Source organism: Crotalus tigris, unplaced genomic scaffold, assembly GCF_016545835.1.
Source record: "Crotalus tigris isolate CLP2741 ecotype Arizona unplaced genomic scaffold, ASM1654583v1 scf7180000017764.6130737, whole genome shotgun sequence".
NCBI lineage: Eukaryota > Metazoa > Chordata > Lepidosauria > Squamata > Viperidae > Crotalus > Crotalus tigris.
The window spans coordinates 5,438,757-5,465,197 of NW_024096618.1; the positions used below are offsets into that span (position 1 = coordinate 5,438,757).

The following is a 26,441-nucleotide window of genomic DNA, read 5'->3' on the forward strand; positions in this document are numbered from 1 at the left end:
GACTTTCCGCTTCATAATGACCAGAGTGCTAATAAACATCAGCTTCTAATCCTAGAGACTCTTATAAGTAAAAAAATATCTTTTAAGGTATCTTGGATGTTGACCTCTAGTATTTCAATATACTCCTTCCACCTTCCTTAGATCTCTTTTGAATTGGTTATAATCTGCCTGTTGATATCCTTTAACATAACAAATCGAGGTTGGAACCTCATTTTGAGTTTAGACATCTTTTGAAAGGACTTTCCTTGTTTTTTCATGTCTGTTTCCATCTTCAGCATCTTTACAGGTGTTGTAGTACTGCTTCTTGTCTCTTCTAACAGCTCTCTGAAACTTTGTTCTTTTCTGAGGTTTTTGTCTTTAGTGCATTTGGCTTTTTTTTATATAAATATTTTTATTGAGTTTTATAAAGGTAATAGAATGATGGGGTCAAAAAAGATAAGACAATGGGAAACATACCAAAAGGTTAGACCAGGGCGAAGGGGTAACACAAATGTGGGATTAATCCCACAAAATAACATTGCTTCAGCAAGTCTACCAGTGCATTTGGCTTTTTTAAGTTCTTGGCAATTTCTAGTGGCATCCACTTTGTTTTCTTCTCTTTCTTTATTTTTGGCAGTTTCTTTTCATATTTATCCTTAATGGCCCCTTTGAGTTCATGGCCCAATTTCTCTGGTTCTCTATCAACAGGGCTCAAAGCAATTTTTTTTTACACATTTTGTTTTTTTTTATTTTTTACATCAAAATGCTCAGGAAAACACTGTGGTGAAAGGGTAATCAATCATAGCAAAACAAGTCATATATGTACAGCTAAAATTAATACCTTACAGAATTTCCCCTCTATTTCCCTCACATAATATAACAAATTTAGTTTAATCTATTTCTTCTTAAAATTCAATCAATCCACAAAATCATCCCTATTACATCTATATAAATCACTCCTGCTTTTAAGTTCCACTAATTAATTAACCTATTCCAATTAATCTTAAACAAACATATTAATAAGACTTTGGGTATCTCTTCTACAACACATAATATTCCAAGAATAATATTCTAATATTTTCATATATATTCCATCTCTTAATTTAATACATCATTAATTAATACCCTTTCTTCTCTTATCATAGATCTAACTCTTCTGCTATTACAAAATAGGTTTCTATATAAACAAAAAACAAACAAACAAAAACATTTCAACCTGTTAAGTAAAATTTAAATCTCAATAAAATTATCTATCGTATCTAAAACAAACCTATTATTACACCAGTTGTTATCTTACTACTTTCATTTACACAATTAAATTGTCAAATCAATCCAAATCTCTAAAGTCTTTTTGACTGTAGGGCTCAAAGCAATTCTTGATGCTCTCCTTAAAACTGGTGGGCATGTGTTCAAGATCATAGCTGTCTGGCTTTCTTCTTCTTTTGCTTAATTTGGAACTTGGATGTGAGCAGTTCTTGATCCATTCCACAATCAGCACTATATCTTTTGATGCTGTAATTGAGCCCCCCCCCCCACAGCTCATCTTAGCAATAACATAGTCCTTCTGGTGATCTTCATGTGTGCAGGCATGTTTTGGTTGTTTGAGGACTGTGTTAGCTATGAAGAAACAGTGGCCGAAACTGATAAGTCATCCTACCGTGTCATTTTGGTTTCTTAAGCCAGATGATCCAACTTCATTTTCCTCTCTGAGGTTTCCAACTGCAGCACTGCAGTCTCCAATCACAAGCAGTAGTTCAGGTTCGCATATTCTGTCGATTTCCAATTGAAACAGGTATTGAAACTCATATTCTTTTGCACTGATGGTTGTTTCTTATGTGCCTTGCTCCTACTGTAATTCTGTCTTTGCATTTTCTTTCCCATAGGATAAACCACTTCTGTATTTTTTACCAAGAAAACTCCCGGTCCTGCCTTTGTACCTCATGGAATGAAATGGACACATGGACTGATAATATAGTGATGGATGAGTTGAATGTAACATGCTACTGAAGAAGAACCGAGGAGCTTTTGGAGTATTAATGGTGTCTATGCTGTGGGTAGAATAAAGCCTTAGGGACGTCTAGCTGCTGATCTTGCTATACACAGCTAAGAGCGGGGCCTTTATCAATCCATTTCCTAAATGGAAGCAAAACTATCCACAAACCATTAAAACCACACAGTTTACTTATTCACATGCTTCATTACTTGCTATCACAATGATTTATTCCTGTAATTTGGTCAGTTTGCTGAAATAAATGCACTGGTTTTGTAAGCTAGACTGAATTCCAGTTTCTGATTATCTGACCAGAGCAAAATAAATAAGTCTTGCCATCTATTAGTCATAAGATTCAGACAACATATAATAGTTATCTACCATTTCCAGTCCTGTAGAATCTTTCGGCTATGAATTCCTTCGGGAGGAAAATTATCTCTTTTTCATCCATTGACAGCTATGAACTAAAAGTCCTTACAAATTAATTAAAATGACACAAGATTTTTTCTTGCTGTGAATTTTATTTGGTTCATGAAAAAGTACCCAAAGGGTTGCATTACCAAGTAGTCATGTCTCGATAACCTTGACTGGATCTTAGAAACTTAGCAAGGTCAGGCCTGGCCAAAACATGGATGGGAGACCACTAGGACATCCCATCTTGCTAAGTCAAAACAACATGCTAGAAGAAGGCAGTGGTAAACTGCTCTCTTAATGCTGCCAAGAAAAGAACAGGATATGTTCATGAAAGAAGCAGGAGTTGAGCTCATCAGGCCTTCTTTAATGGCAAACTTTTGGAATTCTGAGGATTACATGTACACAAAATGCATCTTTATACACAAACGCTTAATGATCAAATCCCAAATAGACTTATAATAAAATTTGCAGGGAACACTGCAGAAATTGAAACTTCAGGGTTAGTCTTGCCCATCCTGGACAATGATAGACTTCAACTCCCAGAACTCTTTACCTCATGTGGCCACGGCTGAGAATTCTGGGAGTTTAAACGGACACAAAGATGATTAGGGGACTGGAGGCTAAAACATAAAAGAAACGGTTGCTGGAATTGGGTATGTCTAGTTTAATGAAGAGAAGGATGAGGGGGGACATGATAGCAGTGTTCTAATATCTCAGGGGTTGCCACAAAGAAGAGGGAGTCAAGTTATTCTCCAAAGTGCCTGACGACAGGCAAGAAGCAATGGATGGAAACTAATCAAGGAGAGAAGCAACCTAGAACTAAGGAGAAACTTCCTGACAGTTAGAACAATTAACCAGTGGAACAACCTGCCTCCAGAAGCAGTGAATGCTCCAATACACTGGAAGTTTTTAAGAAGAGACTGGACAGTCATTTGTCTGAAATGGTATAGGGTTTCCTGCCTGAGCAGGGGGTTGGGCTAGATGATCTCCAAGGTCCCTTCCAACATCATCATCATCATCATTATTATTACATCTTGGAGGGAGGGAATTGGGGAGAGCTGCTGTGAATCCAGAAAACGTTTTTAAAAAGTGAAGTTGAAGATCGTTCCAGTCAGCTCATACATTTAACAAGCATCATGCCTTTTATTCTCTTGTGATTTTTTTTTTCATAATCCTTTTGCTCGATAGTTTCTTTCATTCTCCTTTGATATTTCAAATCTCACATCAGTATTATATTTTTAAATGAAGGAAAAGAGTTGTCAGTTTTACCCTTTGCAGAAAAAGTCTCCATATGTAATTTTTGCATGCAGCGTGTTATTCTTTAATTATCAACCATAGGTTTTTTTCCTGCACTATCAGAACATCATCTAACACGAAACCATTTCAGAAATATCAGCACACGGTTGAAAACCACAGTCTCAAGAGGCTGACTGATTGGCCAAACAGGCCATCTATCTCAAAACTGAACAGCTCTTTCTCAACAGAGGGGGAGGGATACGACATCATCTATCTTCAGTCTACAACACAGTCCTTTCAACAATTCCAAGAAGCCTCCACACCCATTTGCACTACTCAGGTGACCCTGATAACACAGATAAGCCTCCAGGTGGTATCAACAATTCTCTAAAAAAATGCAAATGACCAGCTTTCTGCAAGAAGTATATAAATCCTTCCATTCCCCATCATCCAGTCAGAGCTGAAGAAGCTTCTTGGATGAGAAGCAAAATGTCTTCAAAGAAAAACAAGAAAGTCCATTTTCCTTGTGAAAAAGCATCTCTGGGTAAGGATGAGTAGTTTCAAATGAGTCTGAAATGGGAACCAGTATCTTAGCAGTTTTAAAATTGCAGTTTGCAACCAGGGCACATTGCTGGATAAAATCAGACTTAGAAGTTTAGAAGTCTGGAGCAGTGTTTCTCAATCTTGACAATTTTAAGGCATGTGGACTTCAACTCCCAAAATTCCACAGCCAGCAATGCTGGCTGTGGAATTCTGGGAGCTGAAGTCCACATGCCTTAAAATTGTCAAGGTTGAGAAACACTGGTCTGGAGGGATATGATGATCCTTCCAAACAGTCCAATTGTGATGTTTCCTATGATATGCTGTTCAGAAGCAACACAAGAATGACACAGATAGCAAGTATCACATATAGGGGTGTCTGCAGGGGGAGGGGCTCCTGTGACTTCAAGATCATCCTGATATTTTTATTCCCCTGCCAAGGTTCCTGACTGCACATCTGCAGTAGCTGTCTCTTACTCAACTGATCAATGGTTCTAGTTTTCTCAGCCACCAGATTTCATATTTGGAATAGGGCATTCAGCATATGAATGGAATCTTCCTGGACAAGCTCTCTCGTAACAGGACTTGCCAACCCAAAGATGCTTTTTCAGGAGGCAACAGGACTTTCTTGTTTTTCTTGAAGACGTTTCACTTCTCATTCAAGAAGCTTCTTCAGCTCTGACTAGATGGTGGGGAATGGAAGGATTTATACTCCTTGCAGACAGCTGGTCATTTGCATTTTTTTAGAGAGTCGTTGAAGCCACCTGGAGGTTTATCTGTGTCTTCAGGGTCACCTGAGTAGTGCAAATGGGTATGGAGCCTTCTTGGAACTGCTGAAAGGATTGCGTTATAGACTGGAGACACAATCCTTTCACAGTTCTTTTCAGCATCAACGAACTCTCTAAAAGAATGCAAATGTCCAGCTATCTGCAAGGAGTATAAATACTTCCATTCCTCACCATCCAGTCAGAGCTGAAGAAGCTTCTTGAATAAGAAACGAAACATCTTCAAAGAAAAAACAAGAAAGTCCAGTTGCCTCGTGAAAAAGCATTTTTAGAACAACTATGACCTGGATGACTGAGCATCTCCATAGACAGAACTTGCCAATCTCCTTAAACATGAACATGCTGGATTACAACTCCCAGAATTTTAAGCCAGCAATGGAAAAAAAAAAAGCAACAAAATGGGAGGGAAAGAGAATGTTCCAATGGTTGCTTGGCTGTCACAGCTGAGACCTGTTTTGCTGAGGCTGGAGTTAATACAAGTTAACCCTTAAATATTTTTATTTGTACCTCCCCAAAATTCTTAAGTGGCTGAAAAGAAAACTGAAAATCGTACATCTATGAGATTTCATGCCATCTATTCAGATATTTCTCCTAAACCGATTTAACAATTTTTGTTGATTTCCAGGGTTGTTGAATAGGGAATACAAAATCCTATAACTAAATCCTGTATTTGCTATTGTTACCAATAGTGGCACAATGTTTAGGTTAAAAACATCCATAACATTTTACACTGTACAGTAGAAAAGGATTACTGTAAATTGCACATACGTACACCAACACAAGAAGGAGAGTGCAAAAGTTGGCTTGAAACTCAACATTAAGAAAACCAAAATCATGGCATCCGGCCCTCTCAATTCCTGGCAAATAGATGGGGAAGAAATGGAGGTAGTGACAGATTTTATTTTTCTGGGCTCAACGATCACCTCAGATGGGGACTTCAGCCAAGAAATTAAAAGACGTTTGCTCCTGGGGAGGAAAGCTATGGCAAATCTAGACAACATACTAAAAAGCAGAGACATCACCCTGCCAACAAAAGTGCGTATAGTCCAAGTCATGGTTTTCCGAGTTGCAATGTATGGCTGTGAAAGTTGGACCATAAGAAAGGCTGAGCGCCAAAGACTTGAGGCCTTTAAATTATGGTGCTGGAGAAGACTCCTGCAAGTCCCTTGGACTGCAAGGCGTTCAAACCGGTCAGTCCTAGAAGAGATCAACCCCGACTGCTCTTTAGAAGGCCAGATCCTGAAGTTGAAACTCAAATACTTTGGCCACCTAATGAGAAGGAAGGACTCCCTGGAGAAGGGCCTAATGCTGGGAAAGATTGAGGGCAATAGAAGAACGGGACGACAGAGAATGGGATGGCTGGATGGAGTCACTGAAGCAGTAGGGGTGAACTTAAATGGACTCCAGAAGATGGTAGAGGACAGGAAGACCTGGAGGAACGTTGTCCATGGGGTCGCGATGGGTCGGACACGACTTCGCAATTAACAACAACACAACCACAGATAACTTCAACGCGTTTGCTTTTGTTCTAAACGCTAATCATTTTAAATCTCCATTAACACCGTCCTTCTTTCATACAATAGAATCCATGTGAAAAGAGTCACCGAAAAAATTAAGTCACTGAATTGAAGGGTCCTCGGTGCTCTCTAAGCTTGGTTGTTTTCTTGCAGAAGTTCAGTGACTTCTTGCAGTGACCAGCATTGATGATGTTACCTGGTTGGGTAATGAAACATCTGTAAGAAAACAACCAAGCTCAGAGAGCACTATGGATCCCTCATTTCAACTCTGAAATAGTCTCCTTTATTGGTACCACATATGGGCTTCAAATTAAGGATTGTTTTTATCAAGATGGTTGAACCTTTTGATTCATGGAAAATCCACAATGCAACTTACAAACCATACAAACCCAACTTGTGGGAAACACATTTCTGTTTGGAGGAAGGTAATCCTGATTCCCACAGCTGGGCAATTCTTGCCAATGAACATCTGTAGAATTAAGGATAGCTCTAATATTTATAATGGGAATTATTTTTCCTTAGAGAGGAAAGAAAGCATAGGGAAGAGCCAAGCAGCAACCCTGAGCAAATAAGAAATAAATTATGTGGGTCCTTTTTCTTCTGTTCTCTAGATCCCACTTTTGTCCCAGATGGGTTCAAAACTATACTTCGGACGATGTAAAAATCACGTGCGCATATATCTCAACTGGTCCAGAAACCTACAACAGTTTTTGCCTAACATTTGGGTAAAATCTTAGGCATGGAGAATTTCATTAAGACAGAACACTAGAAAAGCAAAACACAGTTCACAGATTCTCAATAACAGCTGTAGTCAAAGTCATTTAAATAAATATAATTACTCTTCAGTGACAGAGTTTTCAATTTCCAAATACACTGAACACAGCTGGATTCACTTCTCAATAAATACACGTAAGTTCGTCTGGCAAGAAAATTTTGTACATGCCATAGAATTAGCTTAGTCCAGAGTTCCTCAGCCTCAGCAACCGTAAGATGTGTGGATTTCAACTTCTAAAATTTCCCAGCCAGCATTTATTATTTTGGATTACAATAGGAACATGTTCATATTACCGTATTTTCTGGCGTATAAGACGACTTTCTAAACCATGAAAATCTTCTCAAAAGTTGGGGGTTGTCTTATACGCCCAGTCGTCTTATATGCCGGAAAATATGATACATCAAAGCAAGCTCCTCCGTATCCTGCGCTCCATGCTCTTCACCCCTTGGCGCGGGGATTGGCTGTCCGGATGAGAGTTTAAGAGTAGCCAAATAGCCCTAGAAAAGTGTCCCTCCAAGAAACAGCCGGGAGGAAGGGGCGAGGTTGGAGCATTGGCGGACCAATGGTGGAAGAGGAGCGCTGGCAGAGAGCCAGCCGAGTAAGGATGCCCGGGTTGGGTCAGCGGTGGGGGCTTCCCGAGAAGAAGTGCCCCTGCCCCCCTTGCTGCCTAAGTGCTGCTCAGCGCTCACGGAAGGCCAGCGATTTTGCAGAAGTGTCCGCCTCCCGGGCGGGGATCCTGCCCCTCCCAGTCTAGGGTGGTGGAGGGAGGCGGTGCAAGCGGGGCTTTTCCTCCCCCAAGGAAACCCTCCCGCCATGAGCCTCTGCTTGGGTGGCTGGCAGGAGCAGCTGGTGGGAGCCGACGCCTGCGCAGAGGGTGCCGCTTCCTCGGGGTTGACCACACCCGGTGCATCGCGCTGAGCGCCAGAAGCCCTGGGACCCCAACGGACGGACGCTCAGCATTTCCTCCTCCGTGCTTGGCCGCTTCTTTGGCAACCTGCTGTGGCTGGTGCTCTCACTGGGCAGATGACAGAGTGATCCGCCCATGGTCTGGCAAGCACCTCCACCGACGGACTTTAGGATGCGCCGCCTTTGCCAGCCCCACCTGGCATGGGCAGCCTTGGGGGTCGGGCAAGTGAGAGTAGAGGGTGTTTTCAGATCCATTTGGAGAAAATGGATCCAAAGTCTCTACCTGTTGGACAGCTGGGCTTGGCTAGCGCTGTGACCCGCTTTCCTCCCCCCTCCCACTATCCTTTAGTCCTCCTCATATACTGCAAAGCTTCACAAGTGCGCCCCCATGCTTATTATGGGATGTTACCCAGCTACATTTGTCTTCAGCAGATCAGGAACAAGCGATGAAATATAATGAAATGCTAATGTGTTTAGGACTTACATTACTTTTATTAGAAAGTTAAAGTACCCGTATTTTCTGGCGTATAAGATGACTTGCTAAACCATGAAAATCTTTTCAAAAGTTGGGGGTCGTTTTATACGCCCAGTCGTCTTATACGCTAGAAAATACGGTATTTAATTATTATTTAAGAAGGCCGGTCTTTGCTTCATTGATTACAGCAAGGCCATTGTGCAGATTATGCCTCAATGTGGCATATATTAAGACTAACAATCACCCAGACCCAGCCATCATTCTTCTGGGGAATCTTTAGTGTGAAACAGGTACCTCAAAATGGAATTTGAAAAATAGAATAAGAGAACAAGGAAGATAGGCACATAGGCGCACACTGGAAACCACAGCATGATGTTAACCACAGCATGATGTTATCACCATAATAGTCCATTATGCTGAGAATGCTGCATTTATGGAATCTGCATAAGGATGTTGTGATGTTTACAATATCACTTGCCTCCCTCCATCCAGAAATGCCCAAGAATGGATCTTTTTCTGGATTAATTTATAGCTAGTGTATTGTATTGTCAGGTTTTGAGGAGACGAGAAGGGGAACCAGAACTAGAGTTCAAAATCATTTATTTCATTAGTTGAAAGTAAATTAGAATAGAAGATTTAGAAGATCTCATTATAAAATAAAAATGGAAAGCAAAAAACCTGGATTAATGTTAGAAGACAAAGGTGATGCCAATCAGCAAGCTTAGTGAATTTGCAGCTGACAATGAATAAGTGAAAATAATGTTCTTTTCTGGGGCTCAAGAATACATACAGATAAAGAGCCTGATGGAGATTAATTCAAAGGAGGGAGGTACTGACAAAATGAGACCAGATCATAAGGGATACATTTCTAGCAATAATCTACAGCTGTAAAAATTGGACAGAAAGAATCCCACAAAAGAGGTAGGTGTATTGAAATGATGGGAGTAGCACCATACAGTCAAAATTCCAAAAAGCAGTAAATTAATCCATAAGTCACCATGAAGGCCAGCAGCTCCCTGGCAGAGATGATTAGGAATCAGAAATGCTCATATTTTGAGCATGAAGCAGTGATAAGACTCTCAAATTGACTGGGCTTTGCAAGATTGAGGTAAATAAAAGATGAGGAACATTGGAAAAATTATGCCACTTAAAGCATAATAGCAGCCATGTCCAACTATGAAAATACAGTTTTCCATTAAAATGGTCTGAACAGAGAGATGAGATGAAATGATCCCTAAATTATTCACGATTAAGGTGAAAACCATGTGCAAATGAAAATACAAAAGATTTCCTTAGAGGCAGGACCTGTTGTTTATTTCCACTGTTCATCTTCCTCTTTAACAGTTAATTTTACCTAAGGTTGGGAGAGGCAAGAAAAAGGAAGGTAAGTTGTCAAAAGAATAAAAATAAGCTGAAATAAACATCTCAGCTGTCTCTAGAGAAACTTTCAAAATTCTCACTCACAGTGGAAGCTCTGATTTTTCCATGCTTAGATGAGGCTAATGAGCACCCAAGGTCCCAATGCCTCCAGTGCAGGAGGGATCCTGTTGTTCAATGCTTAGAAGAACTAAAAGTCAGACCGGAAATTACACCAACTTATTGTCCAGAATTATTATATTATTAATCACAGTCAGCTGCATGTTCAGACTGGGTTTGGCATTTTTGTCTACCTATCGAGATCTTACCAAGGACCTGGGATAGGCAGATGTGAATATTTGACAGATCTTCTTCTCCTCCTCCTCCTCCTCCCTTCTTCTTCTCCTTCCTCCATCACCACCATCATCACCACCACCATCAATTTAATCTTCAATTCAATTCAATTCAAAGTCTGGGACTGGTAAAAACTTAACAGTTTGAGTCCTAACCAAGGACCTAAGACGGGGGTCTTCAAACCTGGCCCTTTAATGACTTGTGGACGTAACTCCCAGAATTCCTCAGCTGAGGAATTCTGGGAGTTGAAGTCCACAAGTCATAAAAGGGCCAAGTTTGAAGACCCCTGCATTAGATAGAATCATGGCTTCTGATCCTGGCCTGTGTGAGAAGCAAGGCTGGAAATATTAACACTTATTGGGCTGAAACCTCTGAAAATCCTGGATGAAATCAACCGATTTGGAATTTCCTTCAAAAGAATGGGAAATGCTTGAGAGAGACGGCAAAATGGTCCTGAAGCATTTTCAAGTACATTCTGTAATGTATTCCATTTCTTGCACCGGCAGTTCTGGGTCAGCTGGACAAATGGGACTACTTTTCAAAACCAACCTTGCTGGCTGTTTTCACAGCAAGATCTCAAGGTTAAAGAACACCCATCTTGAGATTTACACGTAACAGGACATTGTAAATATGGTTTGTTTCATTTTATGAACTCAGCCAATGCCTAACAGTGCTCTTCCAGAACTGACAAGAAAGCAATGATGAATTATATTGTCTGTGTGCACATCTTTATAACTACATTTATGAAAGACACAATGAATATTTGCTTGATATGTTTCTACTCTTTCCGTGTCAGGCTAATCTGCAAGCAAAAATCAATGAAGCTGAAGTTAACTTTTCTTTTGGCATGTTCAGTTCTGGCATCTGTTATTGAATATCTCTCTTCATAATAAATAAGTCACATCTTCTATTTCATGGTAAGATATAATCATTTCTTCCTAGCACTAACTCAAAAAGGCACCGAAAGCTGGATTTTGTTACTCCAAAATGTAATTTAAAAAGGTGGTTAAATAATTATTTACTTGGTTGCCTATACTAATCTGCACATGAAGATCAGGGAGTTATAATACAGTGAATTACTGAGGCACATTCTTCGTGCAACTTTCTTATTAGAAATGGCATTGGAAGAATTAAATTTGTCTTGCTAATGCGATGACTTCCAAAAAATGTCACTAGGGAAACATAAAATGTCACATCCCTTTAAATAACCGCATCACAAAGAGCTTTGATAAGTACCCCCTGCTCATTTACAATAAGAATTGGGAAGTATTTTATCAATAGGTTACAAGGATGACACAACTAAAATATATTATGAAGCAAGGGGATCTGCAGAGGGTGTCTTCAGAGGGTGGGCTGTGCCAGTGCAATCATGTGTGTCATATAGGGGTGTGACACACATAAAAAAATATGGAGCTTTCATTGCACCATCCTGATTTTCTTCAATATTTTTTAACACACCTTGCAGAAACTCATACGAAGTATGCCCTTAAATGAAAAAACCTCCCCTCCTTAGTTATCAATTTTTATTATACCATGATTTTCAGACAATTAGGGATTGTCTGCATTCATTTGATCAGATTACCACAATGTACATGTTGCAGTATAAAATCTGCAATCCTCTTGTTGCTTTTTCATTCCCTCCAGGATGCAAGCAACAGCACAACTCAGGAAACCATGCCCAGCCCTTGCTGGAAACCAGCTACTATAAATGAGATCCCAAGAAGTCCGTAATCTTAGCTTCTATATCAGGGTTGTCAAACTGTCGGCCTGCGGGCCAGATGCATCATAGCAAAACTGTGCCCACTCCATTGCCGGCAATGGAAAAAAAGTCACGATACATCGCGACACGTCACGTGACATTGCGAGTTTGACACCCCTATTCTATATAGTTACATACAAGGAGATGCTTTGTTTAATTGTGGTTTCTTGAAATCTTCATCCTTTCATACAAGACACTGGGGGTGTTTAACAGAAGTCTTGGAATACAAATTCCTGCATGGCCTAACATGTGAATCACCACCAGATTGAAGCAAGGAAATCAGCGTTTTCTTTCAAGTTGTCTACATCTCTACATGCCCTAGCTAAGCCATGCAGGGTAACTATTATTTTTGACTCGAGTCGCATATAATTTATTCCAGACAATTCAATACTGGTTAGATATAAATAAGGCTTACAAATACTATATCCTCAACATTTCTTTCATTGACTACTATCTAAATCTAACTTAAAAATGTATTTAGCATCACAATGCCTCTTCTTATGGCCCTGTATGCAACATACTAAATTATGCTGATAGTACTAGTATCAGATTTTCAAATTTTTTTTAGGGGGAGGAATCCACTGGTTAAAACAATGTATATATGCATTTCAGAAGGTATATTCCAGGGACCTCGATCAGGCAGCAAAGCTCTAGTGCTACAAAATTAGTAATAAAATGGAATAAAATTAAAACTTGACCAATCACTGTTCAATGACCAGGATGTGATTGCTTTCCCTTAGAAAAAATGGTTATGGACATCCCTTGCCTATCCCAAAGAATTTTTCTTTAAAATTTACATTTTGCTCTTAAGTTTCTCACAAAACCCCATCAAGTTCTCTGTGGAACAGAGCTGGAAATCATATAATTAAAACACATAAACAGAATTAGTTAGCCCTAAGATACTTCAGATAAAACTCTTGGTCATGTATTATGAAAACAACAAATGCATAGAATCCATATACCCTTCTGCACCATTTCAACAAGGATTCATTCATTTATGAATAAACCCATGCAGTGGGGAAATCTAACCAATGTAATAACCCTATAGGTGTTTACAGAGAAATAATTCCTACAACGTTCAGTGGAATCTGCTAGTAAACTGTGCATGAAATTGTTACTGAAACGACAGAAGTGGAATTTGGGGCAAAAGGCTACAAAACAACAGGACACACATAGTCAGAGTGGGCTTTGTGTTATGTATGTTATGAGAGGGAGGGATCAAGAAGATTTCAGTCACCTCAAAGACAGGACACTCCAATTGACTTCCTGTGCAATTAGATAAAAGCATTGTTGAACATTTAAAATACAACAAATTGTATGGAAATTTGTTTTTGTTTTTTTTTTTTAAAAAAAAAAGCCGATTGTAGATTATAAATAAATCTTTCCACTATTAGGATCTCTCTTCCAAGGAAAAGTTGGGTTAAGTGTTCCTAGATTCTAAGAAGTGGTTTATTAGCCAGCACTCAAGACTTTTCTGCAAGGAGAAGCACATGCTACTTAATGAGCTAATGAAATCTCCTGGGTAGCTGACCACAAACACAGCTGGGGTTTAATGTTGGTCAGGTTAGACAGGGTACAAATGAGCTAGGCTCTGAAGGAAAGCAGTGAGGGTAGTAGGGAAGTCCAAACTGATTTTCTAAAACATTTTTTCATCTAGTCAAAAGATCCTTTCCTTCTATCTAAAAGGCAATAATCTTTTGTAATGCAAATTAACACTTTAATTGGTTTTATATTTGAATGCAGCTATGTTCTGAAAAGTAGTTCTTTGCAAACTCATCTAATGAATTTATTAGCAGATGTGTTCTGTTTAGAAATTTGGAATATTTTCTTTCTTTAGCACTGTTAAAGCTAAAGCTAGACTAGCACCTCAGGATTGACTAATTTTGACTATTTGGGAACTGTTTGCAAGATCTCAACTAATCAGACAAACTGTAAGCATTTCATTTGCTGCAAAGGGGTTACCTAAAAACATCTCTACAGATGATATACCAGTTGCTTTTGAACCTCTGTAATACATGCATAAAATCTCATGAATGTTGCATAATGAACAAAAAACTAAAGATAAACTGCTTTTCAAATTATTCATTGTAATTGGTATAGAGCCTAAATCAGACTTGTAAATAGCTGTTCAGAGCTTTTATAGATTGGAAGACAAGATGAGAAGATGTTTCAGGCCCATGATAAATCATAAAAGAAATCTGTGTGGGGTGAAGCTGTGAAGATGGTTACCAACATTTGCAAATGTTGGTATTTGGCTTTATTATGGACATCTGTCTTCCAATTACTTCAACTGTAAGGACACAGCAAAAGAATGCCAAAGCAGTTCTAAATATTAATTAATTAGCATATACTATGCAAATTATTCCCTATGCAAATTACTTCCATTTGGGCAGTACATAATGGTACATTAAATTTAGATCATCATGGCTTGCTGGTTCAGTCTGTAAACTATCTTAGCAAAATTGTTGCATCAACACATGTTGCTACTATTCAGCTAAGATATAGCATGCTAATCAACAAACTGAATTATTACTCAACAAAATCATCACTGAAATTTTGATTCTTAAAATGCAAGATGAGTCTGCAACAGATCCACTTTCCTCCCCGATATCAGAAACAAATTAAGAGCTTTCCTGACAAAGAGCTAGATTGGCAAAAATTTACCTGCTCTTTAGCACTGTTTTAAAATCCCACTCACAAAAAACCCCCCCAAAATAATAAGCAAAATTTCTGTCTCATTCAACATTTAATTGCCGAAGTGACCAATCATATTCCGTAGAGTGAGGAAAAATCATGGAGATTGATTCTATCAAACACCATCGGCTAAATGAATCTCTATTCCCAGAGATTACTGCTCTCAAAGTGTATGTTTTGTACGTGTGAATGAAATATATCGCTTACTCTTCATGCCTCACTGATAGCATTTCAAATCTATCTCACTGACCATTGAGTCGAGTCAACCTTGAACACTAAATCTGTCAGGCCATTAAAAATATATAATATGTAAGAATTTTTAGTGCCTGAGGGCTCATCCTAACAAGCACAGGACAGCTTGTTACCAGAGTCCTTTTGTTATAACAAAAGAATGCTCAGAGAAAATGCATATTACACCGCTTAAAATCAAAGCAAGTTTACAGGGGATAAAAGTAGAGTTCAAAATGTTCTCCCAACCTTGAAAAAGCTAACAAAGGTCTGACCCAGATGGGAAACCACCAGAAATCTCATCTTCTCCTATAGTAGGAAGTTAAAAAAAAAAAAAAAATCAACGTCCTGGTAGAAGGCAGTGACAAGCCAATTCAGTGCTGTTCAAGAAAACTGCACAAATGGTTCCTTTTTAGCCACTAGGATAGGAGCTTGACTCAAGGGGAATCAGCTTTTGATAAGCCCTTGTTTCCCCCTGGTGTGGATTAATACCATCTACAATTTGTTTTATCCACTTTTATTGTCCTCTTTCCCAGTTAAAGCAAAAGATGCTTCCTTATCAGTTAGGGCTGTGCAGTCACCTGGATTCGAAAGGCCAAATGTAATGGACCTCATGGATCACTGCTGAGAAGATCCTGAGGGAATGCATATCTGTTCCTGGGATCAGGTGCATCAGCTACAGAAGCAGGCACAGGAGACCAGAAAAAGACACAGCTACTTCAAGGTTTTCCAACAGACGCTAGGTGCCCCCAACTTAGATTTTCACCTTCAAATCAACATGTCTGTTCAGGCTTGTTACTCTGTCTTCATCCTAAAGCCTCCTCTTTTGTTACTGCTCAGCAGCTGCACTTGTATGTCAGAACCAATCTGCCCTGCTCACTGCAATTTGAAAGAGAATCTACAATGGAGCAAGAAAGCAGAAAAATTAAAAATCAGGACAGGCAATGCAATTGGTGCAGTTATTCTTCAGAACTCATTTACTAAGCACAAGAAACCTGAATTTTCATTTTAAGTCACTCCTTCTACATCATCATTTAGCAGTTTAAAACTTGCTAGAAGCAGATTTAACATTAAATTTCCTCTTTACAAAATACAGAGCAATGAGAAATGAGTAAGAGGCAATATGACAGTCCACAGTAACACTTTGCTTCCAGTTCCATGCCTGGTTTGTATTGTACAATACAAACTGGATGTAATGATAGAACTATATATTTGTGAAAGATCCAATTAAATATGTCACATAAATTAACTTTCCCCAACATCTGTCGTCCAGATGTAATCAACCCCATAATTCCCATCCTGAAAAAAAAAAAGTACAAAAAGTTGAAATAAGACTGCATGTATGCCTAAGATTAGGTAGGTAACTAGTTCCTAAAAATGCTTTTCTTTTCCCCTTATTTAGTTTAACATCCAACTAAAGAAAGAGTTCTTAGAAATGCAGACAAAGATTTTATACAATTTAATGCAATCAGCTATTCCTGAAACTACAAGCCTTAAGATACTCTGAGTAAATGTACAGACTAAATTTAAATGACTTAAAACAAATGCAAAATATTCAGCCATGACGTTTAAAATCTCTCCAGTTCCTGTTGGAACTTTCCCTACCTGGCATATCAATCTACCAAAAATAAAAATATAGACCAGTGTTTAAGATGTATGGACTTCAATTGCCAGAAATTCCCCAGAGAACACAAGAAACATTAATGCAGACAACAGTCAACGGTCGATGGTCTCTCACTTTTCCATATCAAATATGGTAAAGAAATCAGGGCAGGGGAGGAAGCAAGTCCTCCCAGTTAGATAATCATGGCACCCCATTCATCGGTGTGACTATAAATATCAAGCACAGGCAGAGTGATAACCAGAACAATCTTAGGGTCACATTGTCATGGAAACACTAATGAGCTCTCCAAGACACCAATGATTAAGAATGGCAAACATTGACTCATAAGTCAACTGTACTGCAGAGCAATCAAGAAGACAAGGTTTTGAGGTAGCAAATAATGTTGCTAACCTTGCCTTCTGGAAGGTAGAAAATAACAGACATTGTAACGCTGGCTCGCTTCCATCCTTTTCAGCTTCTGGAGCTACCTATTTTCCTCTTCTTCAAGCCTGCTTGGAAGACTTCTTAAAAGCCCAGAATCACTTCACGTGAGATGGGTGACTGTATAAATTTATCAATTTTTTTTTAAAAAAACCCAAGAACTCTTTAAAAAGTGTTCAGGGAGAAGGGAGTAAACCTTCACTAATTTATTGCCCCCTTTTTCCTCTTTCAACCAGAGAACAGGCTCCATGTTGTCCAATCTCTTTGTCAGAACTGACCTTGTTCTCCCAGTTGCAATGTATGGCTATGAAAGTTGGACTATAAGAAAGGCTGAAAAGAATGGAGGCCTTTGAACTATGGTGCTGGAGAAGACTCCTGCGAGTCCCCTGGACTGCAAGGCGATCAAACTGGTCAGTCCTAGAGGAGATCAACCCTGACTGCTCTTTAAAAGGCCACATCCTGAAGTTGAAACTCAAGTACTTTGGCCAGAAGGACTCACTGGAGAAGAGCCTAATGCTGGGAAAGACTGAGGGCAATAGAAGAAAGGGACGACAGAGAATGAGGTGGCTGGATGGAGTCACTGAAGCAGTAGGCATGAGCTTAAATGAACTCCAGAAGATGGTAGAGGACAGGAAGACCTGGATGAACATTGTCCATGGGGTCGCGATGGGTCGGACATGACTTCGCAACTAACAACAATAACAGAGGCCTCTAAATAACAACTTCCAATGTTCTTCTTCTAAGATTACTAGGATGCAACTTCAAGGCCTTTGAGAGGGGTGGAGGTAGATCTTGATATAACACCAGTTAGCAATATAGTTGCTGTGTTTTTTCCTACAATTGCACAGATGGTTCTGCAGCTGTGGTCCAGCACTGAGGAAAGATGGGTTTGGCAGCAGGAGTTGCTGACAGGTTACGTGTGCATGAACATCTCTTGAATCAGGAGCAGAGATGCCTCTAGGTTTGCAGTGCCCTGGAGAAAGAGAAGCCAATAGCATGCTTTCTTGTAACTCAAGTTCTGAAAGCAGGGATGTCTGTGGTCTTAGGATGGTGTACAGATTAAAGGTTCAGAGGCTTACTCACACGTGATTCCAAAGATCTGCTTCAGTGGGCAAGCTCTTCTTGGCTGACCAATGGTTACGTCTAGAACAGGGGTGTCAAACATGACGTGTCGCAACGTATTTTGACCTTTTTCACCTTGCCGGAGCTGGAGTGGGCGCGGCTTCTGTGTGATGCATCTGGCCCATGGGCCGGCAGTTTATACTCCTGTTCTAGATGCTACTGAACCTGAGGCTTGAGTTGGCCTTCTTAGTTACCAGTCTCTCATGGGAAATCTATGGGAGCAGCCCTTGTCTGACTGGCTTCCTCCTCAGTTTCCTCTGAGCCTGGGTTTAGTAATTTTTCAGAAAAAGGCTGTATCTGGATTCAGAAACAGCCCATCCAAGAGGGCACATAGGAGCAAGGGGATAGCCCAGATGCCCTGTCAGCATGGACTACATAGAACGGCTAAGCCTGCCATTCTAAGCATTTGGTTAAACTTGCCTTAACGAGAGAGAAATCTAGTGCTTATTTTCTCATGGGGAGGCAACATTAGGTGAGAGTGGAAAATATCCCTGCTAAAATGTTGGGGCTCTAAGAAGCCCTACTGAGGAGAGCAAATATTTGGGCTGGATTGAACTTGGCTACCAAGTTCAAATCCATCTGCTTAACTGCAGAGCTTATTGGAAGCACATGCAAAAGAATTCCTGTCCTAATACGTGCATTTTGGAGAGCAGCCTGGGTGGTCCAGATCGCCTGGGCTTCTGACTTCTTAGGCTGAGGAAGATGGATGGACTTCGATAGCAGCAACTCTCATTCTCTCTCACTTTGAGAAAGGGCAGAACAGCAGCTGCAGAGTCATTCCAGTAATCCACCCTCAACCCCACACAAGAGTTGCTCTCTCCGAAAGGGCAGGGTGGAGAATTCATGTATTGAGCGCAGGACATCTGAAACTCTGAAGTATTGTAGCCTCTAAAACAGAATAACAGAGTTGGAAGGGACCTTGGAGGTCTTCTAGTCCAACCCCCTGCTCAAGCAGGAGACCCTATACCAGTGGTTCTCAACCTTTTTAATGCCGCGACCCCTCAACCGGTCATAAGTCGAGGACTACTCAACCGGTCGTAAGTCGAGGACTACTCAACTGGTGCAGCACCGTTTGCAGAATGGACTTTTGGCGGGCTCAGCAGGGCAGAGACAGCCTGGACAATTCCTATTGGCTTTTGAAAGCCAATAGAATTAGACTCTATTCAAGAGAGTCTGTTCTATTGGCTTTCAAAAGCCAATAGAATAAAATAGAATAAAATAAAATAAAAGGGAGTAGCACAGGTAAGGAAAAGGGGAAAAAATGGCAGACTGTGTTGTTTGGTGACCCCCGTGAAATGGTCGTTTGACCCCAAATGGGGTCCCGACCCACAGGTTGAGAACCACTGCCCTATACCATTCTGGACAAATGGTTGTCCAATCTCTTCTTAAAGACCTCCAGTGAAGGAGCATCCACAACTTCTGAAAGCAACACTGATTAATTATGCTCACTGACAGGAAATTCCTCACAGTTTCTAGGTTGGATCTCTCCTTGATAATTTTCCGTTTGTTACTTCCTGTCCTACCAAGGTTGTTTCTTAACCTTGGCAACATTAAGATGGGTGAACTTCAACTCCCGAATTCCCCAGCCAGATTCTGTGAGTTGAAGTTCACCCATCTTAAAGTCGCCAAGGTTGAGAAACAATGATTTAAATAGTACTTAAATAATAAAGGATTCAGGGCAACTGAATAAAACAGACAATTTCATTGTGGACAGACTTATAGGGGTCTCCTCTATTTCTACATCAAATCAAGCAACTCCGTATGTTCTTGGCAACAGTTACAGGTTATTTGTCACTGAAAATGGATTTTTTTTCAGCTTCCTAATTCAGCCTCCAACTCTTAGCAAGGGTGAACTTTGAGAGTGGGCAACTAAATTTCATTTTTGATGTGTGCCGTTGTGCCCACAGTAAAAAAAAATGACAATAAAGGTTATCTTATCTTATCTAACTTGTACGGTCAAAAAAGTCAAGACGTGGCCACAATGGTATAGTCAAAAGTTCTGCCTAAGGTACATAAAAAACAGAGAGCTTCAGCTGCAGTCATCTCGACTTTTCTGACCATACCCTGTGGATATCCATGAACCCTGGGAATTTCCTAATGGAAATACTAATAAGATACGGTACCATTTAGATTCTGAGCCTGGAAATCAACGAGTCATTTGCTGCCTCCTCATTACTTATCTTTTTCCCCAGCCCTCATCGTTCATCTGTCTTTGAACTAAAGGAAACATGGTTTGTCTGCAAAGCAAATTCACACAGAATTATTGCTGGGGGGTTTTTTAATTGTATTTTTCGGTGTTTTTAGATTTGTGATAAGTGAAGTAGTAAACTGAAACCCCCACCCTGGCTGTCAGTTTACCACTGTCCTGTTGGGAAAATTTATCCTTGTTGACTCCACAGATGTTCTCGGGAAACAGAAGAGGGACTAAAGAAAGCTGCAGAATAGTCCATCTTTGAGATAAACATATATGAAGGAGTTCAGAACTAATTCTCCATTAGTCAATAGGATGGCGAAAGAGGTACCAAATGAATAATGAAGATCCAATACAGATTAGATCTGGCCAGGGCTGCAAAGAAAAAAAAAATCTCCAGAAAAATATAATACAAGGTTTATGCAAAATCACAGACTTCTGCCAAACCCATTACAGCACTTGGCTACATAGAAGAAATTAGAGAGGCTTCCTGCAGCCGCTCTCGCTACAGGGGCTGCAAGAAAAATCAAGGAACCAGACTCCGCATACTTGCACTAACTTAACAGAATAATAGAGTTGGAAGGGACCTTGAAGGACTTCTAGTCCACCCTCTGCTTGGAACTTCAATCCCCCGGGCAACAGTGTACAAAATTGTCAACTTCTAGGAAAGGCTGCTGCCCAAATTACATATTATCCTATGTAATATATATACTCACTCTCTCTCTCTCTCTCTCTCTCTCTCTCTCTCTCTCTCTCTCACTCTCACTCTCACTCTCTCTCAAACACACACACATACACAAATATAGAGGGTGCTGGATACAATTTCTTTTCCCCATTCCTGGCTGGGGAATTCTGGGAGTTGAAGTCCACCCATCTTGGAGGTTGATAAAGATTGGATAGGACAAGAAGTTAAGGGACGGAAACTTATCAAGGAAAGATCCAATCTAGAACGAAGGAAAAATTTCCTGACTGTAATAACAATTTATCAGTGGAAAACCTTACTTTGGGAAGTTGTGGGTGCTTCATCACTGGAGGTTTTTTAAAAAAAGATTGGACAGCCATTTGTCCAGAATGGTATAAGCTTCCTTCTTGAGTAGGGGTTTGGACTAGAAGACCTCCAAAGTCCCTTCAACTCTGTTATTTTGCTATATTGTTATTTTCGAGTTGACCACAACTTTGTAAGGTACCTGCTGTAGAAGTGCTGTATTGTGTACCATAGTCACGGGCTATCTGGTCACACCTTTTCAGACTAAACTGCATGAGCTTACAGGTAGTCCTCGACTTACAACAGTTCATTTAGTGACCATTCAAAGTTACAATGGCACTGAAAAAAGTGAGTTATGAGCATTTTTCACACTTACGACCATTGCAGCATCCCCATAGTCACGTAATCAAAATCCAGACGCTTGGCAAGTGGTCAGCATTTATGATGATCGCAGTGTCCCACGGTCACTTGATCACCTTTTGTGACTTTCTGACACACAAAGCCAATGGGGAAATCCAGATCCCCTTGACAACCGTGCTACTAATTTGATAAATGCACCAATTCACTTAACAACCGTGGCAAGGAAAGTCATAAAATGGGGCAAAACTCAACTCAGCAAATGTTTCATTTAGCAACATAAACCTCGGACTGCATTTAGCAACATTAAAGTCGGTCGTTAACTCGAGGACTACTTGTACCAAATTCCTATTTTTTTTCAAGTCACCCGGAGCCACAAACTGGCACTGGCACCGGGTGTTTTGCCACCCGTTGAACACCCGATGGAGGATCCACACACAGTGACTGGGGTCGAAGTGAGAGGCTCCCGCTTTGACCCTGCCCCGCCCCCACCGTGCCCCCATCGCCCAGTTGACCTTCTAGCCAGCCTCTAGGGCAGTGGTTCTCAACCTTTCTAATGCTGTGACCCCATAATACAGTTCCCATGTTGTGGTGACCCCCATGTGGGTGTGGCCACCAATAAGAGGGAGTAGAACAGCTGGGGAAAAAGGAAAAAAATGGCGGACAGCGTGGTTTGGCGACCGTGAAATGGTCCTTCGACCCCAAATGGGGTCCCAACCCACAGGTTGAGAACCACTGCTCTAGGGGGATCCCTGCCCCAACTTTCCCCCGGAAGGTACAGCAGAGCGAGGGGAGGCTCCCCGGAACTTTCAACTCTCGTCTCTTGAGACGCGGGCTCCGGTTTCCAAGGCGTGAAGCTGCAGCCGCTGCCTGGGGTGGCGGGGGGGGGGGAGTTTCCATGCCCTACCACTCCTTCTCCGTAGGCGCCTGCCCCGCGAGCCCCCTTCCCAGCTGGAACCCCGGCAACCGCGCGCCGCGGAATAGGGGCGGGGCAGAGAAGGCGAGCAGCGCATGGGCGCCCCTGACGCCCCCTCCCCCGCCCGTCCGCCCGGCGCCGCCGCCGCTCCCCCCCCCCCGCAGCCCGTCCCGCGGATTTCCGAGGCGTCTCTGGGCAGCGCCAGCCCTCCTCATGTGGGGAGGGGGAAAGAATCCGACCGGCTGCCCGAACCCCAAAACTGAGGCACGGTCCCCGGCAATTTATTATTTTTTTTTTAGGGCGCTGATGCCGATTCAGTGAAGCCAAGATTTACTCCGTTCCCTAATGAAAGGCGCTCCTTGTTTTTACAATAGGGGGTTCTGGGGGGGGGGCATTAGTCCTCCCTCTCGCGGCGTCCCTGATTGCCCCTCCCCCCTAAAAAACACCACCCCTGCGAGGTAGGCTGAGCCGGGAAGGGAGCGAGAGGAAGGATGGCGCTGGGAAGCCGCCCTTTCCCCGCTCTCTTCGCCCGAGGGAGCGGCGGACGTAGAAGCCGGGTTTCCCTCATCCTCGACAGGGGAGACCGCGTTAGCTTCTCGGGAAAGCAGCAGCAGCAGCAGCCCGCGAGATGGCGGGAGGGGGGGGCGTCTTCCCTAACTCAGCGCGCGCCAGAAGCCCCGCCCGGCGGAGGGAGGGAGGGAGGGGAGAAGGAAGGGGCAGCTCAGACGCGGCGGCGGCAAAAAGGGGGGGGGCACCCACGGAGGCTCACCCACCTGAACGGCAATCTGGTCCCCCTGTGGGAAGCGCCGGGGCTAGCGAGCAGCGACATCACCGCCGGCTAAGGAGCGCGACTGACCCGTCCGCGCCCGCCTGCTTTTCAGCCAGCTCTTGCCGAGGGCGGATCGGGGGCGCCTCCCCGCGCGGGCAGAGCGACACCCCCTGCCCCTCCCTTTGCGCCCGACCAAGCCGGAGGGGTGGAGAGAAGGAGGAGGAGGAGGAGGAAGAGCGGCGCGGCGCGGCAGCCCGAGGAAGCGGGCAGTCTCCGCTGCCCATCGAGAGAGGTTAAAGCCGGTGGCGGCGGAGAGGGGCGCTCGGTGGGAGGCCGGTGCCTCCTCGCTTCTCCCCCGCCCCTCTTGCGAGGAGGACAAGGAACAATGGGTGGAAGGAGAGATTCGACCTAGAAATAAGGAGACATTTTCTGAGAGCGCCAACAATCATCCTAGGGAACGGCTTGCCTCCAGAAGTTGTGGCTGCTCCCTCCCCTGGAGGCTTTCGAGAAAGCGACTGAGACAGCCCCTTGTTCGAAATGGTATAGGGTCTCCCGCCGGAGGCAGGGGGTTGGACTAGATGACCTCCGAGGTCCCTTCCAACTCTTTTGTTATTCTATGACACGTTCTAATAGTGTGACTCTTGTTATTCTGTTATTCCCCTCCCACCAGCTCTGGGGATCAAACCTCAGCGGAGCGGCGTCCCCGAAAGCCGACGGGTTGCAAGGCTGCGCCGGAGGGAAACCCTCTGGGGGGCGGGGAGTTGTGGCGGTTAGCCTGCAGAAAGGCGCGCTTACCCGTCCTCCTCTGGAGCCCGGTGCTAGATAGGCTTATTCCGAAGCGACTCTCGCCGCTGGGGACGGAGCTTAGTCTGAACAGCAGAGCAGCCCGGTCGCTCCCGCAACCGAACTAGACGGTTCAACGCGCCAAGCAGGGTCGTCCCGCTCCCGCTCCATGCAGTTGGAAGGGATCTCTCGTCCAGGGTTTTGCAGTCCCGACCCGGCTTTGCAATTAGTAGCGAGCGAAAACCCCTGCACGCCTGAGACTTGGGTGCCCGGTGGCCCGTCCAAGTTTAGTTAGTGGCAGTTTTGTGCAAGCTCGGTTGAAACGTTGAGATCCGTAGGAGGGGAACGTTTGGTGAGGATTAAAGGGTCGGAAAGAGCCCCCGAGCTCCCAATTTGCTGTTTCTATCAGAGCGCTTCTTTTCAAGGCCCTTCAGGGTTAGGCTGCATCCGGATGCTTCTAAAGTGGCTCCATGCAGCTTCGGTTCTCTACAAACACATAAACATGCGCGCTGTCACCCAGCCCACCCAGCCCCGTTCTTTGCATATATATCTTAAATGCCATTTTGGAGTGTGCAGAAGTCTGAAGGATTGCATTATGATTACATTTGGCCAAGGAACAATAGATACCTGCCAAAACTGGCTGGCAGCTCAAATTCTTTGATGTGAAATATTAACTTGGATGGATACGTTCTAAATATAATAATCATTAAAAATAGTCGTGATAAATAATTATTCTTTTTCTCCTTTGCCTTCTAAATGGTCACTGCTTGTTTTTTTAAACAATTACTCTTGGGATTAGCTATATGTCTTTGGAGAATTCTCATCAGCATTCCAACTTGACTTCCTTTGGAGAAGTTTAAGCAACTTTAAGAAGCTACGATGCTTAATAAATTATGCAAATTTCTTGGAGAAATTCTTATGTCGCTTGATGAACACCCAGTTCGCTGCTTTTCTTTCCATTCATTTAGTACACTGTGAGAGGTTCAAGGAAGCCTAGAACCTAATTTTATTTCCACAACAAGCCTTCTGCTGTGTTTGTGCTAAGCTAAAATGCTTAGAATTGGGCGTTTAGGTCAGCCCTCACTCTTCAGGGCAGGAAATTAAAGAATCCCCAAAATATGCTTGTCTTTCCGCCTTGAAATGGTGTACAATGGTACTGTGCTTGCTCAACCCGTACAGTCCATTTTACGCTGGGTGTTTATGGAGACAGTGCTGTCAACATCTGCAAGATGGCACATATGGCATTACAGTCAAAGCCCCATTCCTTTTACACCTGCATGTAGAGATGGAGCTTGGGTCCCAATACCACATTTTCCATCCTGCGGACACATACACACTGAACTAGACATCCCTGTCTCTGTGGTTTAGTGTGGGACATCTGCCATTTGGGGTTCTCTACTCCAAAAATTGTAACCTGTGAAGAGTCTATCCATATTCACATATATATATGAAACATGCACTTAGAAGAAAGGACCAGACTCAGAGCTTATTAAAATAAAACTTTGATCCGGGTAGTAGTTATACAATAGGGTTTATGTTTCTCAAATCCCACAGCCAGGCATCCGATTAGAATGAAAGGACGCCAAGCTATTGATTGTCCAGTGATTGTATTCCCAAGACATACAGAATACAGAAAACATACAGAAGCTGGTCAACCCTGTTTGAGTTTACTATTTGAGGTAAATTCACCAGTTTGTGATCTGGTGTGAAATGATGCTGCAATGTGATATGATGAACAGTCCTAGTTTGGTGATCCAAGCTCTTCTTGCTTTGGTGAAAGCATTGAAAATACAATCAATCAATCAAAACAGAGCTGCAAGGGACCTTGGGGGGGGGGTCTTCTAGTCTAACCCTTTGCTCAAGCAGGAGAGCCTGTACCAGTGATGGCGAACCTTTTAGAGACCCGAGTGCCCAAACTGCAACCCAAAACCCACTTATTTATCGCTGGGTGCCAGGTGGGCATGGCCCACTTGGTGGGCGTGACTGTGGTGATCATGGCAGATTGGGTGGGTGTGGCCAAGGTGGGCGTGATCACCTCGATGTTGCTCGTGGGGAGGGACGCATGTGGGGGCCCGGCAGGGTTGGGGGAGATCAAGGGGGTCTCTGGCGGATGGGGCGGTGGGCAGGAGGCTCATCCTGCAGGGTGAGGCAAGGTGAGGCACAGCGAAGGTGCCATTGTCGCAGGGCAAGGTGAGGCAGGGGCCGGGGCAGCTACTGCCTGACACCATCGGCCCCCACACACAGAGGCCAGTGAGCGCATGGGTGC

General features: G+C 42.6%; 1 protein-coding gene across 3 annotated transcripts in view; it reads right to left on the reverse strand.

Annotated features, from left to right (window-relative positions):
• SHISAL1 (shisa like 1) overlaps nt 1–24,723 on the reverse strand; it is a 104,860-nt gene extending 80,137 nt beyond the window's left edge. The window contains exons 1-2 of one of the 3 annotated variants that reach the window (XM_039341364.1): nt 23,397–24,157; nt 15,775–15,906 (exon numbers count right to left, since the gene is read on the reverse strand). The gene's annotated coding sequence lies outside the window, so the exon portion shown is untranslated. Of the gene's footprint in view, nt 1–15,774; nt 15,907–23,396; nt 24,158–24,187 lie in introns of those variants that run through there. The other 2 variants (XM_039341365.1, XM_039341363.1) reach the window with 2 other exon arrangements.
• Nucleotides 24,724–26,441: the final 1,718 nt, after the last annotated feature.